Genomic DNA, 13881 nt, shown 5'->3' with positions numbered 1-13881 from the left:
AGAAGATGGAAGAATAGTCATACCAGCATCACTAGCGGTAGAAATTGTCCAAAATTATCACAACGGGACACATTCTGGGAGAGACAGTACTGAAGAATCTCTCAGGAAACATTTCTACATACCAAGATTGTCCAACTTGACTCAGGCCATTGTACGCAGATGTGTAACGTGTGCTAAGAATAATGCAAGACAAGGACCAGTAAAGCCACCAGGAGTCCAGTTTATGGGGGGACTCCCCATGTCCGATCTACAAATAGACTTTACAGTAATGCCTAAATCGGGTGGACATCGTTACCTGTTGGTAATTGTGTGCACCTATTCAGGCTGGGTAGAAGCATGTCCTACTCGTACAGAGAAAGCAGGAGAAGTTGTAAGATTCCTGCTACGAGAAATAATACCCCGATATGGACTACCCTGTTCTATAGGATCGGACAATGGTCCAGCTTTTGTTCATCAGTGCCTACAACAACTGACTCATATGCTTGGTATAAAGTGGAGGCTTCATACTGCATATAGACCCCAGAGTTCTGGTAAGGTAGAGAGAATGAATAGAACTATAAAGAACCAGTTGGCTAAAATGTGTCAGGAAACCCAACTTAAGTGGAACGTTCTCTTACCCATAGCTTTATTGCGAATCCGCAGTACCCCTACCAGAAGGATGGGCCTCTCTCCTTTTGAAATCATGTATGGGCGACCACCTCCCGTACTTGGTAACTTAAGGGGGGACTTGAGTCAGTTGGGAGAAGGAATTACCCGGCAGCAGGTTGTAGAGTTGGGTAAGACTATGGAGGAGGTACAGAAATGGGTACAAGATAGATTACCTGTGAATATTTATCCCCCTGTTCATAGTTATCATCCAGGAGACCAAGTGTGGATTAAAGAGTGGAATAATGTACCGTTAGGGCCCAAGTGGAGAGGTCCTTATGTTGTTCTTTTGTCTACCCCTACAGCGATAAAAGTAGCCGAAGTAACTCCGTGGATACATCACTCCAGGGTTAAACCAGCAGCAGTCGATTCTTGGCAAATTACAGCAGATCCAGAGAATCCCTGCAAGATCCGGTTAAAACGCACTACTCAGTCGGAGTAACGAGGAATTATTGTGGATTACAAATTTTATTGTTACAGGTGTGAGTGAGAAGGCCATAATAAAGCCTGTCCGCTTACCATCACATAGTGTATAAGCCAGGAAAGTCTCGAAGGGACACCTGTGAAGACGAGCAGAACTCCATTCCCTGCAGCCCTCACATCCTGGAAGCTGAGGTTCCATCGCACGGACGAAGACTGAGGATGACGGCGAAAGATGTGCTTTTGATTGTGTTTATTTACATGTGTTTTTATATTCAGGAAGGTAGAGGTACCGACACTCCTAGCTGTGAGGTATGCATTAAGACTACGAGAACAGGTAACCATATTTCCCAAACCCTAATTTGGCATTCACAATACGAGTGTAAAGGAGATGTATCGAGATGTAGATACTTAAATATAGATTATAGTGTGTGCCATTTAGGAGTAGGAGAACCTAAGTGCTTCAGTCCGGAGTATCAACCTCGTACAATCTGGTTGACTCTCAGGAATGGAGATCCTCAGGGGACCCTAATTAATAAGACGGTGTTAGAATCCGTACATTCTTCGGGTGTTCTGCTATTTGATGCATGTAAGGCGATATCAAGTGGTAGAAAACCGTGGAATGTATGTGGGGATCTTAGATGGGAGAGGACGTATGGGTCTAATGATAAATATATTTGTCCCAGTAGTAAAAATAAATATGTGAGTCCTAGATGCCCAAATAAAGACTATAACTTTTGTCCATATTGGTCTTGTGTGGGGTGGGCGACTTGGGGACAGACAGTAGATAAAGACATGATAGTGACTAAGTTGCCGACTAGCCCTTATTGTAAGTCTATGGAATGCAACCCAGTCCATATACTTATTAATAACCCCGACAAGTTCTTAGATAAGTATGGAAATTTATTTGGGTTTCAAATATACGGGACGGGTTTAGATCCTGGGACATTATTGTTTATAGGAATAGAGACTGATACGGTATCCTCCCAGACTCATCAAGTATACCATTCCTTTTACGAAGAGATGAGTATAGATAATAAGATCCCCCATAATGCTAAAAACCTGTTCATCGATTTAGCTGAAAGTATTGCCGGTAGTCTTAATGTTACCAACTGCTATGTGTGTGGAGGTACTAACATGGGAGACCAATGGCCTTGGGAAGCAAAGGAGGTAATGTCCGGTTCTGAGGCAGTTGACCAATTAATATCTACACAAGCCGATTATCATATGAGTGTTAGAGGTAAATCTGAGTGGAGATTAAAGACCTCCATCATAGGTTATGTTTGCATAGCAAGGAAAGGAATGATGTATAATACTTCTGTAGGAGAATTAACTTGTCTAGGGCAAAAAGCTTATGATGATGATACAAAGAATACAACTTGGTGGTCGGCTTCAAATGTCTCAGAACCATCTAACCCGTTTGCTAGATATGCCAATTTAAAGGATGTGTGGTTTGATCTATCCATCACATCTACCTGGAGAGCCCCAGCAAATTTGTACTGGATCTGTGGTAAGAAAGCCTATTCGGAGTTGCCACAGGACTGGGAAGGGGCATGTGTGTTGGGTATGCTCAAACCATCCTTCTTCTTGTTACCGATTGAAACAGGTGAGACTTTAGGTGTTAAAGTGTATGATGTGAATCATAGGAAGAAAAGGGGACCCATAGAGATAGGCGCCTGGGAAGATAATGAATGGCCTCCCCAGCGTATTATAGATTATTATGGGCCAGCCACGTGGGCTGAAGATGGTACCTTTGGTTATAGAACCCCAATTTATATGCTCAACCGTATTATAAGATTACAGGCGGTGGTTGAGATTATTACTAATGAGACCTCACAAGCACTCAATCTTCTAGCGAAGCATAATACCAGGATGAGGACAGCAGTGTACCAAAATAGATTAGCCTTGGATTACCTTTTGGCAGTAGAGGGAGGTGTATGTGGGAAGTTTAACCTGAGCAATTGCTGTCTTCATATAGATGACGAAGGGCAAGCAATAGCTGAGCTTACTAGCCATATGGTTAAACTAGTGCATGTGCCTACTCAGGTATGGAAAGGGTACAATCCAAGTAGTTGGTTTGGTAGCTGGTATGAGTGGTTTGGAGGGCTTAAGGCAGTGGTAGGTGGAGTCCTACTGATTTTACTGTTGTGTCTACTCCTACCGTGTCTTATACCCTTAGTAGTTAGGTCTGTGCAAAGCCTGATAGGAAGTATAGCAGAGAGGAAGGCTGCTGCACAGATAATGGCGATATATAAGTATAAGGCTCTAGATCAGGGAGAACCAATGCAAGAAGATGAATGATGAAGATTCACATCATAAGATAAGTCTGGTCTGGTTCATGGTAACCTGAGGTATATGCAAACCAAGGTTAAGTGATGCCTCAAGTAATTGTGAAATATCAGAGGCATCAAAGGGGGGAATGTGATGTAATTCCAGTAAAATACAAGTTTAGCAGGCTAAGATTGCCACAAGGCATATGTATGTATATGTGTTTGTAGTATCAGTTAGTTAATTACACGTAGCTAAGATACTGTTATCACTGTACTGACCAGGTGCAGGAATGTAAGAACTGGAATTACGCGTCCCTCTCCTTTGTATCAGATGAGCCACGTGGTTAGACCGGATGGATGAGTTTAGACTCTATTTATTAAATAGGTTAAGGGTATGTGTGGGTGTAGTTAATTGTGGGAGGAGCTACAGTGCTATATAAGGAATGTACTCTATGTATTCAGTACTCAGACTTTGCTGTATTTTGGTGACGCTAGTCCCTCTGAGTCCCGATCGGTGATCCAATAAAGAATCTCTTCCTTCCTGAAGAAACCTGTGTCCATCTCTCTGTGCTTGGCTTCCGTCAGTTTCTCCGGTATCAATATTTTCTCACTTTCTTTCTCTTTTAGCTCCTTTCCCCTCCTTCTTGCTCTACTACAGACTGCAGGATTATGCAAACTTTGTGAGTCTTAAAATCATTACTCACATATCTGCCAATGTCCCTTGAGATCTCTGATCTAGATCTTATGATATCTCAGTATTAGTCTCCGGTAAAGCTGGTAATTACTTCAAAACCTTTTCCCTGCAGTAATTAGATTGCTAGGTGCTGTTTGCAGTGTTATAGGTTGTAAGATCGATCTGTATTAGAGGCTCCCTCCCCAACATTCCTCCTCGCTTCACCTCAAAACTGGGGACTTCGTACCATAAGTAGACAAACTTTATCTCACTCCCGCTTTTTTCTTCCGAGATTCAGATGCTTCAGCACTCGGGACACATCTCTGTTGCCTCAACCATCCGTCTGTGGCTCCAAGCGTGCAACGTCAAGCGTATCTACGTCATCACGCGCTGCCTCTAAGCCTAAGAACTTTTAGTTATTCACTCAATTGATAATTTCTGGGAATAGACTAGGTAATTGCAAATTTGGGGGTATAACAGCCAATTTAGAAAATATTTCCAACCAAGCAGTCATTCCTGCTTAGCCATTTTAATGTAAAATATGCAATCCTCTTATCAGTTTCCATTTTATTGAATCACCCATTCAGTTATTCACTAAATTGTGAATTAATTGAAATTCACTATGGGATTGCCAAGTCAAACAGGTAGTCCAAGCACCATAATAATTTTAGCCATGGCTGCCAGTAAGGGGCCTGGTTTAGCTCTGAGGCATACTTTTGGGTATACTGACCCTACGTGTTTTGGCTAGGAAGATATATTTCCCCTAACTGGGCTCTCTACCAGGCTGTACTGACAGCCCCCATTCTTCTCCTGTGCAGCAGTCCTGGGATGAAGTGATGTCATATCACTTGTAGCACTCTTTGGAAACTGCAAAAAAGCACAATCTGCAGAGCAGTCCAATGCTCTTGGAAAGTCACCTACTTGCAGCAAGAGATGGGCAAAAAGGAGGGCGACTTAAAGCTTAATTTATATATTTTGTGGCAGTGACGAGTATGTATCTGTGTGTGCTGCATGTATATGTGTGTACTGTTAGTGTGTTTGTGTGTGTGTGGTGGGGGGTTATCTTGCAATGTGCATGTCTAGGAATGAGTGTCTGACTATGTATGTGTGTCTGGGAAAGTGTGTGTAAACATTTCTGGCCAACTTTTTTTGAGGGACCCCATGATTCTAATTGGCATCTCTGTTGTGGTAGTACCAGAAGTTGTTGTGTTGTCCCATAGTAAGTAGTCAAACTGTTTTGAATGGTCTAACACTTATTTGGGCCCTCGGAATGCCTATGCCCCTTAAGAATGCACATCACTACCAGTGAAAGTTCCCATTCCCCCATTAGCAATATCAATTTTGTTCTGATACCGGAGAAACTGACGGAAGCCAAGCACAGCGAGATGGACACAGGTTTCTTCAGGAAGGAAGAGATTCTTTATTGGATCACCGATCGGGACTCAGAGGGACTAGCGTCACCAAAATACCACAAGTTCTGAGCCCCGGACAATAGTGCAGGCTCCTTATATAGGCATATAACTCCTCCCATATTAAGCTCCACCCGCACATTCTCTTAACCAATCAACACAAATAAGAATTAACTTCCTGTTTGACCGCATGGCTTGTCCAGCATAATGGAGGAGGGGAATACTATATCCTGTATTCTTGCACATGCTCCGTACACTACTGATCGTATCTTGCCTCGTGCAACCAACTGATCGATACGTCAGCATATGCACGTACACATGCCACGTGGTAATCTCGGCCTACTAAATTTATTTTTACCGAGATTCCACTACATTCCCCCCTTTGATGCCTCTTGATATTTTACAATTACTTGAGGCATCACATAACCTTAGTTTTGCTTACACCGCAAGTTACCTTGAACCAGACCAGACTTATCTTATGATGTGAATCTTCAACATTCATCTTCCTGCATTGGTTCTCCTTGATCTAGAGCCTTATATTTATATATCGCCATTATCTGTGCAGCAGCCTTCCTCTCTGCTATACTTCCTATCAGGCTTTGCACAGACCTAACTACTAAGGGTATAAGACACGGTAGGAGTAGACACAACAGTAAAATCAGTAGGACTCCACCTACCACTGCCTTAAGTCCTCCAAACCACTCATACCAGCTACCAAACCAGCTACTTGGATTATACCCTTTCCATACCTGAGTAGGCACATGCGCTAGTTTAACCATATGGCTAGTAAGCTCAGCTATTGCTTGCCCTTCGTCATCTATTTGAAGACAGCAATTGCTTAGGTTAAACTTCCCACATACACCTCCCTCTACTGCCAAAAGGTAATCCAAGGCTAATCTATTCTGGTATACTGCTGTCCTCATCCTGGTATTATGTTTCACTAGGAGATTGAGCGCTTGTGATGTTTCGTTAGTGATAATCTCAACCACCGCCTGTAATCTTATAATGCGGTTGAGCATATAAATAGGGGTTCTATAACCAAAGGTACCATCTTCTGCCCACGTGGCTGGCCCATAATAATCTATGATACGCTGGGGAGGCCATTCATTATCTTCCCAGGTGCCTATCTCTAAGGGTCCCCTTTTCTTCCTATGATTCACATCATACACTTTAACACCTAAAGTCTCACCTGTTTCAATCGGTAACAAGAAGAAGGATGGTTTGAGCATACCCAACACACATGCCCCTTCCCAGTCCTGTGGCAGCTCCGAATAGGCTTTCTTACCACAGATCCAGTACAAATTTGCTGGGGCTCTCCAGGTAGATGTGATAGATAGATCAAACCACACATCCTTTAAACTGGCATATCTAGCAAACGGGTTAGATGGTTCTGAGACATTTGAAGCCGACCACCAAGTTGTATTTTTAGTATCATCATCATAAGCTTTTTGCCCTAGACAAGTTAATTCTCCTACAGAAGTATTATACATTATTCCTTTCCTTGCTATGCAAGCATAACCTATGATGGAGGTCTTTAATCTCCACTCAGATTTACCTCTAACACTCAAATGATAATCGGCTTGTGTAGATATTAGTTGGTCAACTGCCTCAGAACCGGACATTACCTCCTTTGCTTCCCAAGGCCATTGGTCTCCCATGTTAGTACCTCCACACACATAGCAGTTGGTAACATTAAGACTACCGGCAATACTCTCGGCTAAATCTATGAACAGGTTTTTAGCGTTATGGGGGATCTTATTATCTATACTCATCTCTTCATAAAAGGAATGGTATACTTGATGAGTCTGGGAGGATACCGTATCAGTCTCTATCCCTATAAACAATAATGTCCCAGGATCTAAACCCGTCCCGTATATTTGAAACCCAAATAAATTTCCATATTTGTCTAAGAACTTGTCGGGGTTATTAATAAGTATATGGACTGGGTTGCATTCCATAGACTTACAATAAGGGCTAGTCGGCAACTTAGTCACTATCATGTCTTTATCTACTGTCTGTCCCCAAGTCGCCCACCCCACACAAGACCAATATGGGCAAAAGTTATAGTCTTTATTTGGGCATCTAGGACTCACATATTTATTTTTACTACTGGGACAAATATATTTATCGTTAGATCCATACGTCCTCTCCCATCTAAGATCCCCACATACATTCCACGGCTTTCTACCACTTGATATCGCCTTACATGCATCAAATAGCAGAACACCCGAAGAATATACGGATTCTAACACCGTCTTATTAATTAGGGTCCCCTGAGGATCTCCATTCCTGAGAGTCAACCAAATTGTACGAGGTTGATACTCTGGACTGAAGCACTTAGGTTCTCCTACTCCTAAATGGCACACACTATAGTCTATATTTAGGTATCTACATCTTGATACCTCTCCTTTACACTCGTATTGTGAATGCCAAATTAGGGTTTGGGAAATATGGTTACCTGTTCTCGTAGTCTTAATGCATACCTCACAGCTAGGAGTGTCGGTACCTCTACCTTCCTGAATATAAAAACACATATAAATAAACACAATCAAAAGCACATCTTTCGCCGTCATCCTCAGTCTTCGTCCGTGCGATGGAACCTCAGCTTCCAGGATGTGAGGGCTGCAGGGAATGGAGTTCTGCTCGTCTTCACAGGTGTCCCTTCGAGACTTTCCTGGCTTATACACTATGTGTTGGTAAGCGGACAGGCTTTATTATGGCCTTCTCACTCACACCTGTAACAATAAAATTTGTAATCCACAATAATTCCTCGTTACTCCGACTGAGTAGTGCGTTTCAACCGGATCTTGCAGGGATTCTCTGGATCTGCTGTAACTTGCCAAGAATCGACTGCTGCTGGTTTAACCCTGGAGTGATGTATCCACGGAGTCACTTCGGCTACTTTTATCGCTGTAGGGGTAGACAAAAGAACAACATAAGGACCTCTCCACTTGGGCCCTAACGGTACATTATTCCACTCTTTAATCCACACTTGATCTCCTGGATGATAACTATGAACAGGGGGATAAATATTCACAGGTAATCTATCTTGTACCCATTTCTGTACCTCCTCCATAGTCTTACCCAACTCTACAACCTGCTGCCGGGTAATTCCTTCTCCCAACTGACTCAAATCCCCCCTTAAGTTACCAAGTACGGGAGGTGGTCGCCCATACATAATTTCAAAAGGAGAGAGGCCCATCCTTCTGGTAGGGTGTAACGGACCGTTTCACTTACAAGAGGATAAAACCCAGTTTAGGCGATAATCCCCTTTCCAGATGCACAGGCAGCTACTGCAAAAACACCATTCTCCCGACTGGAACCACACGAACACTGGAACAGCTGAACAAGAAAAGCAGACATCGGCTTACACTCTTGGCAGTCAGCATACAATCCCATTCCCCCAAAGACCGAGACGACACATCGCTTTGAGGGTTAAGCAAGACTCTAGACTGGGACACCCAGTCTGGCTTTTATTTCCAACTCACACATACAGGCCACACCCAGGGGGAGGCATAAAAGAACCAATGACATAGATGTTACCTCCCACACATCCCCTCCCCTTAGTGTGACACATAATCCCATTATGCATACAGAGTAAAATATACTTTTACACAACTTTCATAACTTTAAAACCATACATCACATTCACATAAAAATACATATCCACAATCAATCCATTCAGGGGAACAACATATTAAAAAATGGCATGAATCCGACCAGGGGTTCAAAAGTTACTAAAAGTATCTTTTGGGCCCTGGCTTGCAGCATGGCACAATCTGGCCCAAACAGAAGTAAAACATCCCCCACAATGCATCCCGGCTTCCTCCCTTCTGCCCTGGAGATAATTGGAGAAGTAATCCAATTATCTAGGACTAGAGTCAGACTCCATTAACCACATGGTTGCAAAAAGACAGTAAAAGACATAAAATTACATACTGATACATTTAACACATAAAACACACATTTCTACATATCCCCAGTTTAACTGAACACATAAATACCTACATAATATTTAAGACAGTATTACTGTGATATGTTACAAAGTCTTAAAGGGACATTAGTCCCAAAAGTCCCAATATGTCCATCGCTGATTTTAAAGGGCCAGTAGCAGCAATATAAATTATTACATGCCCAAATATAGTGTTTATAGAGCAATATGTCCATGGGCCGTAGTCGCAGGGCAGGAGGCTAGCAGCCAGGCCTCTCCAGTTCACAGTGGCGAAGCTGGTTTCGCCACATTTCTCCCCTTTGCCAATTAGACTAACAGGGTACCTGACTTTCTGCCGGTCAGTGCCCTGGTTAGTCCAGCAACCCACCCACGAAACAGAAATAACAGAGCAGCCCACCCACACTAACCGGTTACTACATCTGGGTGAGGAAGGATTTTGTCCAAGTTCTGGTGTTTCACCACTGCTGGGTGGGAGACGGGTAGGCTGCCTTGGTGGGTTGCTGAGGGGGCAGAGACCAGCGGTACTCTGTCCTGTTGCCAGCACTACCACGGGAGTAGTCTGGTGGGCGCCTGGTTGCTGGAGACTGGCTGTCTCCCCTTTAGGTGCACAGCTCGACTGCCGGAGGGGGAGACCGACTGTCTCCCCTTTGGATCCATCACACTGAGGCTGGGGAACAGGACCGACCGGCCCTATCCCTTGTGCTGTAAGTGCAGAGACTACGGTCCCATCTGCACAGTTGTGGGGCTTAACATCTCCCCTTGGTGGGTTAGGTTGCCGTGGGAGAGAGGGTGTAACAAGTTCCTCTCTCTGGATGGCAAACTGCCGCTGGGGAGAAAGGATGGCACCTTCTGCTCCCTGGGGTACACACTGCCGCTGGGGAGGAAGGACGACACCATCAGCTCCCTGGGGTACACACTGCCGCTGGGGAGGAAGGACGACACCATCAGCTCCCTGGGGTACACACTGCCGCTGGGGAGGAAGGATTGCACCTTCTGCTCCCTGAGGTACACACTGCCGCTGGGGAGGGAGGACGCTGCTCTCCTCTCCCTTCACCTTACACTGCCTTCCTGGCACATCACTTTGTTGCTGGGGGGCAGGAACAACAACCTCTGCCCCCTGTAACTCAGCCTGCCGCTGGGGAGGATGGACGACACCATCAGCTCCCGGAGACACACACTGCCGCTGGGGAGGAAGGACTGCACCTTCTGCTCCCTGGGGTACACACTGCCGCTGGGGAGGAAGGATTGCACCTTCTGCTCCCTGAGGTACACACTGCCGCTGGGGAGGGAGGACGCTGCTCTCCTCTCCCTTCACCTCACACTGCCTTCCTGGCACATCACTTTGTTGCTGGGGGGCAGGAACAACAACCTCTGCCCCCTGTAACTCAGCCTGCCGCTGGGGAGGATGGACGACACCATCAGCTCCCGGAGACACACACTGCCGCTGGGGAGGGAGGACGCTGCTCTCCTCTCCCTTTACTTCACACTGCCTTCCTGGCATATCACTTTTCTGCTGGGGGGCAGGAACAACAACCTCTGCCCCCTGTAACTCAGCCTGCCGCTGGGGAGGAAGGACGACACCTTCATCTCCCTGGGACACACACTGCCGCTGGGGAGGAAGGACGACACCTTTAGCTCCCTGGGACTTACTCTGCCGCTGGGGAGGATGGACGACACCATCAGCTCCCTGGGTGACACACTGCCGCTGGGGATCTGGGCCGACTGCCCAGCATCCCTGTAGGGCCGGTAGAGAGACCTCGGTCCCATCTCCACCTGCCTGTTGTGGTTCCTCACAGGACCAATCTATGAGGACCCCTACTTCGGGTTCTTCCTGCCGCCTCGGGGGGGGGCGGCTAACCTCCTCGGATGCAGCCTCTACTCTGCTGCTGTACCACTCTTCCTGCTCATCATACTCTTCGTCCATCTTTGAGTTTTGCTCAGCCATGACCTGGTTCCAGATCCCCTGGAATGTGTCCATGGATATATAACCCCCATACTGGGCCACTTGCTGCCTCACCTTGGCCATAAAATCATCTTCAGCGTCAGAGCCTTCCATACTTGTCTGCTCCAAGTCGCTGGATACCTCTGCTGCCAGGGGCGCTGCACGAATGCTAACGTTGCCCTCAATTTGTAACTCCAAGGAATTGGTGTTCTGTAGCTGTCCTTCTGGCTGTGGGAACAATCCCGCAGCTTGTTGGTTCCTCTGCGTCGTTCGCAGCATGAGGTACGCCTGTACATCGTTGTAGACCCGGTCTGCCATCCGCTCCGCTCGGGCTGGTGAGAATAGAGCCATCCTGCTCCTATATTCCCTGGCAAACTCGGATTCCTCCTCCTCCCTCAGAGGTGCTGCAGCAGCTGCGACTCTGTCTCCTTCCATTTTCCTGATTTCCTTTGTAGATAGGGTCGCTGTACGGATACTAGCGTTGCCCTCAATTTGTAATCCAGAAATGGTGTTGTCTGTAGCTGTCCCTCTGGTTGTAGGAACGATCCGCCGCTTGCCACCAATTGTAACGGACCGTTTCACTTACAAGAGGATAAAACCCAGTTTAGGCGATAATCCCCTTTCCAGATGCACAGGCAGCTACTGCAAAAACACCATTCTCCCGACTGGAACCACACGAACACTGGAACAGCTGAACAAGAAAAGCAGACATCGGCTTACACTCTTGGCAGTCAGCATACAATCCCATTCCCCCAAAGACCGAGACGACACATCGCTTTGAGGGTTAAGCAAGACTCTAGACTGGGACACCCAGTCTGGCTTTTATTTCCAACTCACACATACAGGCCACACCCAGGGGGAGGCATAAAAGAACCAATGACATAGATGTTACCTCCCACACATCCCCTCCCCTTAGTGTGACACTGTAATGGTCACTTATTGACAATATGGATCACAACTGTAGATAACTGAAATTGTTTATTAAATTGTTATAATTGAAATAAAGTAAAATTCAAGTTGAGCTGTCTCTTTAATTCCTTGTCAGAAAATTAAGCAGCAGTAGGATTTGCAGAGAAGATTAGGTTGAGGCAATTATTAGTCTGAACAGAGATGAGATTCCAATGTAGAATTGTTAAATGGCAGCAGAACAATTAGTTAGGTTGAAGCAAAAGAAGGTAAGCAGAGATGCAGGATAACAATACTCCTGTTTAGGCAGATGAGTTCTACTTAGCTTTGTAGGGGTGGTAATCCGGTTTGATGAGAGATGTTTCTCAGAGAGGATTAAGGTTGCTGCAGACAAAAGAGTATCCAAAGGCAAGTCCGTGGTCGAGGAGAGGAGAAGGCAGGTAAACGATAAACAGTCCGGGTCCGATACACAGTAGAGGTAAACACAGATACACTAAGATTTGAAGTTTTCGCGGGAGGCTTTCAAATTGATCCAGCACTGAGGTGTTGCCGCGGTCTCCCTTTGTATCCTGGGAGTGACCGCGTCAGAGGAGGGGGAGTGGCCGCGCTCCGTCTACCCGGAAGTCCCCGGAGTACGGATGCCGGAAGGTCTGACAGAACCCCCCCCATAAGAAGCAGCCACCGGATGCTGTCAACGAGGTCTGGAAGGGTAGCGAGCATGGAACGCGTTGATGAGTCGACGAGCATGCACCGCGGAGGACGACACCCAGGAATCCTCGTCAACTCCGTAGCCTTTCCACCGGATAAGATACTGTAAGGAACCACGATGGATTCGCGAATCCAGGATCCTCTGGACCTCGTATTCTTCCTCACCTTGTACCAGAAGGGGATCAGGAGTGGTAAGAGCATCCCTTAGAAAAGGGTCGGAGCGGTGTGGTTTAAGCAGAGACACATGGAAGACAGGATGAAGTTTCATGGTAGGTGGAAGTTTCAATCTGACCACGTTTTCGTTGATAAGAGACAATATACGAAAAGGGCCAAGGAAGAGAGAACTCAGTTTCTTTGAGGGACGGTTTGTGACAATGTTCTTTGAAGAGAGCCATACGAGATCACCAACGTTGTAAGCAGGGGAAGGTCGTCTGCCAGTATCGAAAAACTTTTTCTGAGCAGATGATGCATTTTTGAGGTTATCACGCAACTTGAGGAAGAGGGCAGACATGAAAGCGTTGTGGTTGGAGACGTATGGATTAGAAGAAGGGAGTCCCTGATCAGGAATCGAAGAGGGATGGAATCCGTAATTTGAAAAGAATGGAGTCATTTTACTGCTAGCGTGTACAGAGTTGTTATATGAGAATTCTGCCATTGGTAACCATGTGATCCAATCGTCTTGTAAGTGAGAGCAATAACACCTCAAGTATTGTTCAACACACTGGTTAACTCTCTCTGTTTGTCCGTTGGTTTGGGGATGATAGGCTGAAGACAATTTACGTTGAATATTGAGAGAGGAACACATCTCATTCCAGAACTTGGAGGTGAACTGTGTTCCCCTGTCTGAAATGATTTCCTCAGGAAGTCCATGGAGTTTCACTATGTTGTCGATGAATATTTTTGCAAGCTCAGATGAAGAGGGTAATTTCCTTAAAGGAATAAAATGAGACATTTTG

This window comes from Pelobates fuscus, chromosome 7 (genome assembly GCF_036172605.1).
Source record: "Pelobates fuscus isolate aPelFus1 chromosome 7, aPelFus1.pri, whole genome shotgun sequence".
NCBI lineage: Eukaryota > Metazoa > Chordata > Amphibia > Anura > Pelobatidae > Pelobates > Pelobates fuscus.
This window is presented reverse-complemented; position numbering follows the sequence as displayed.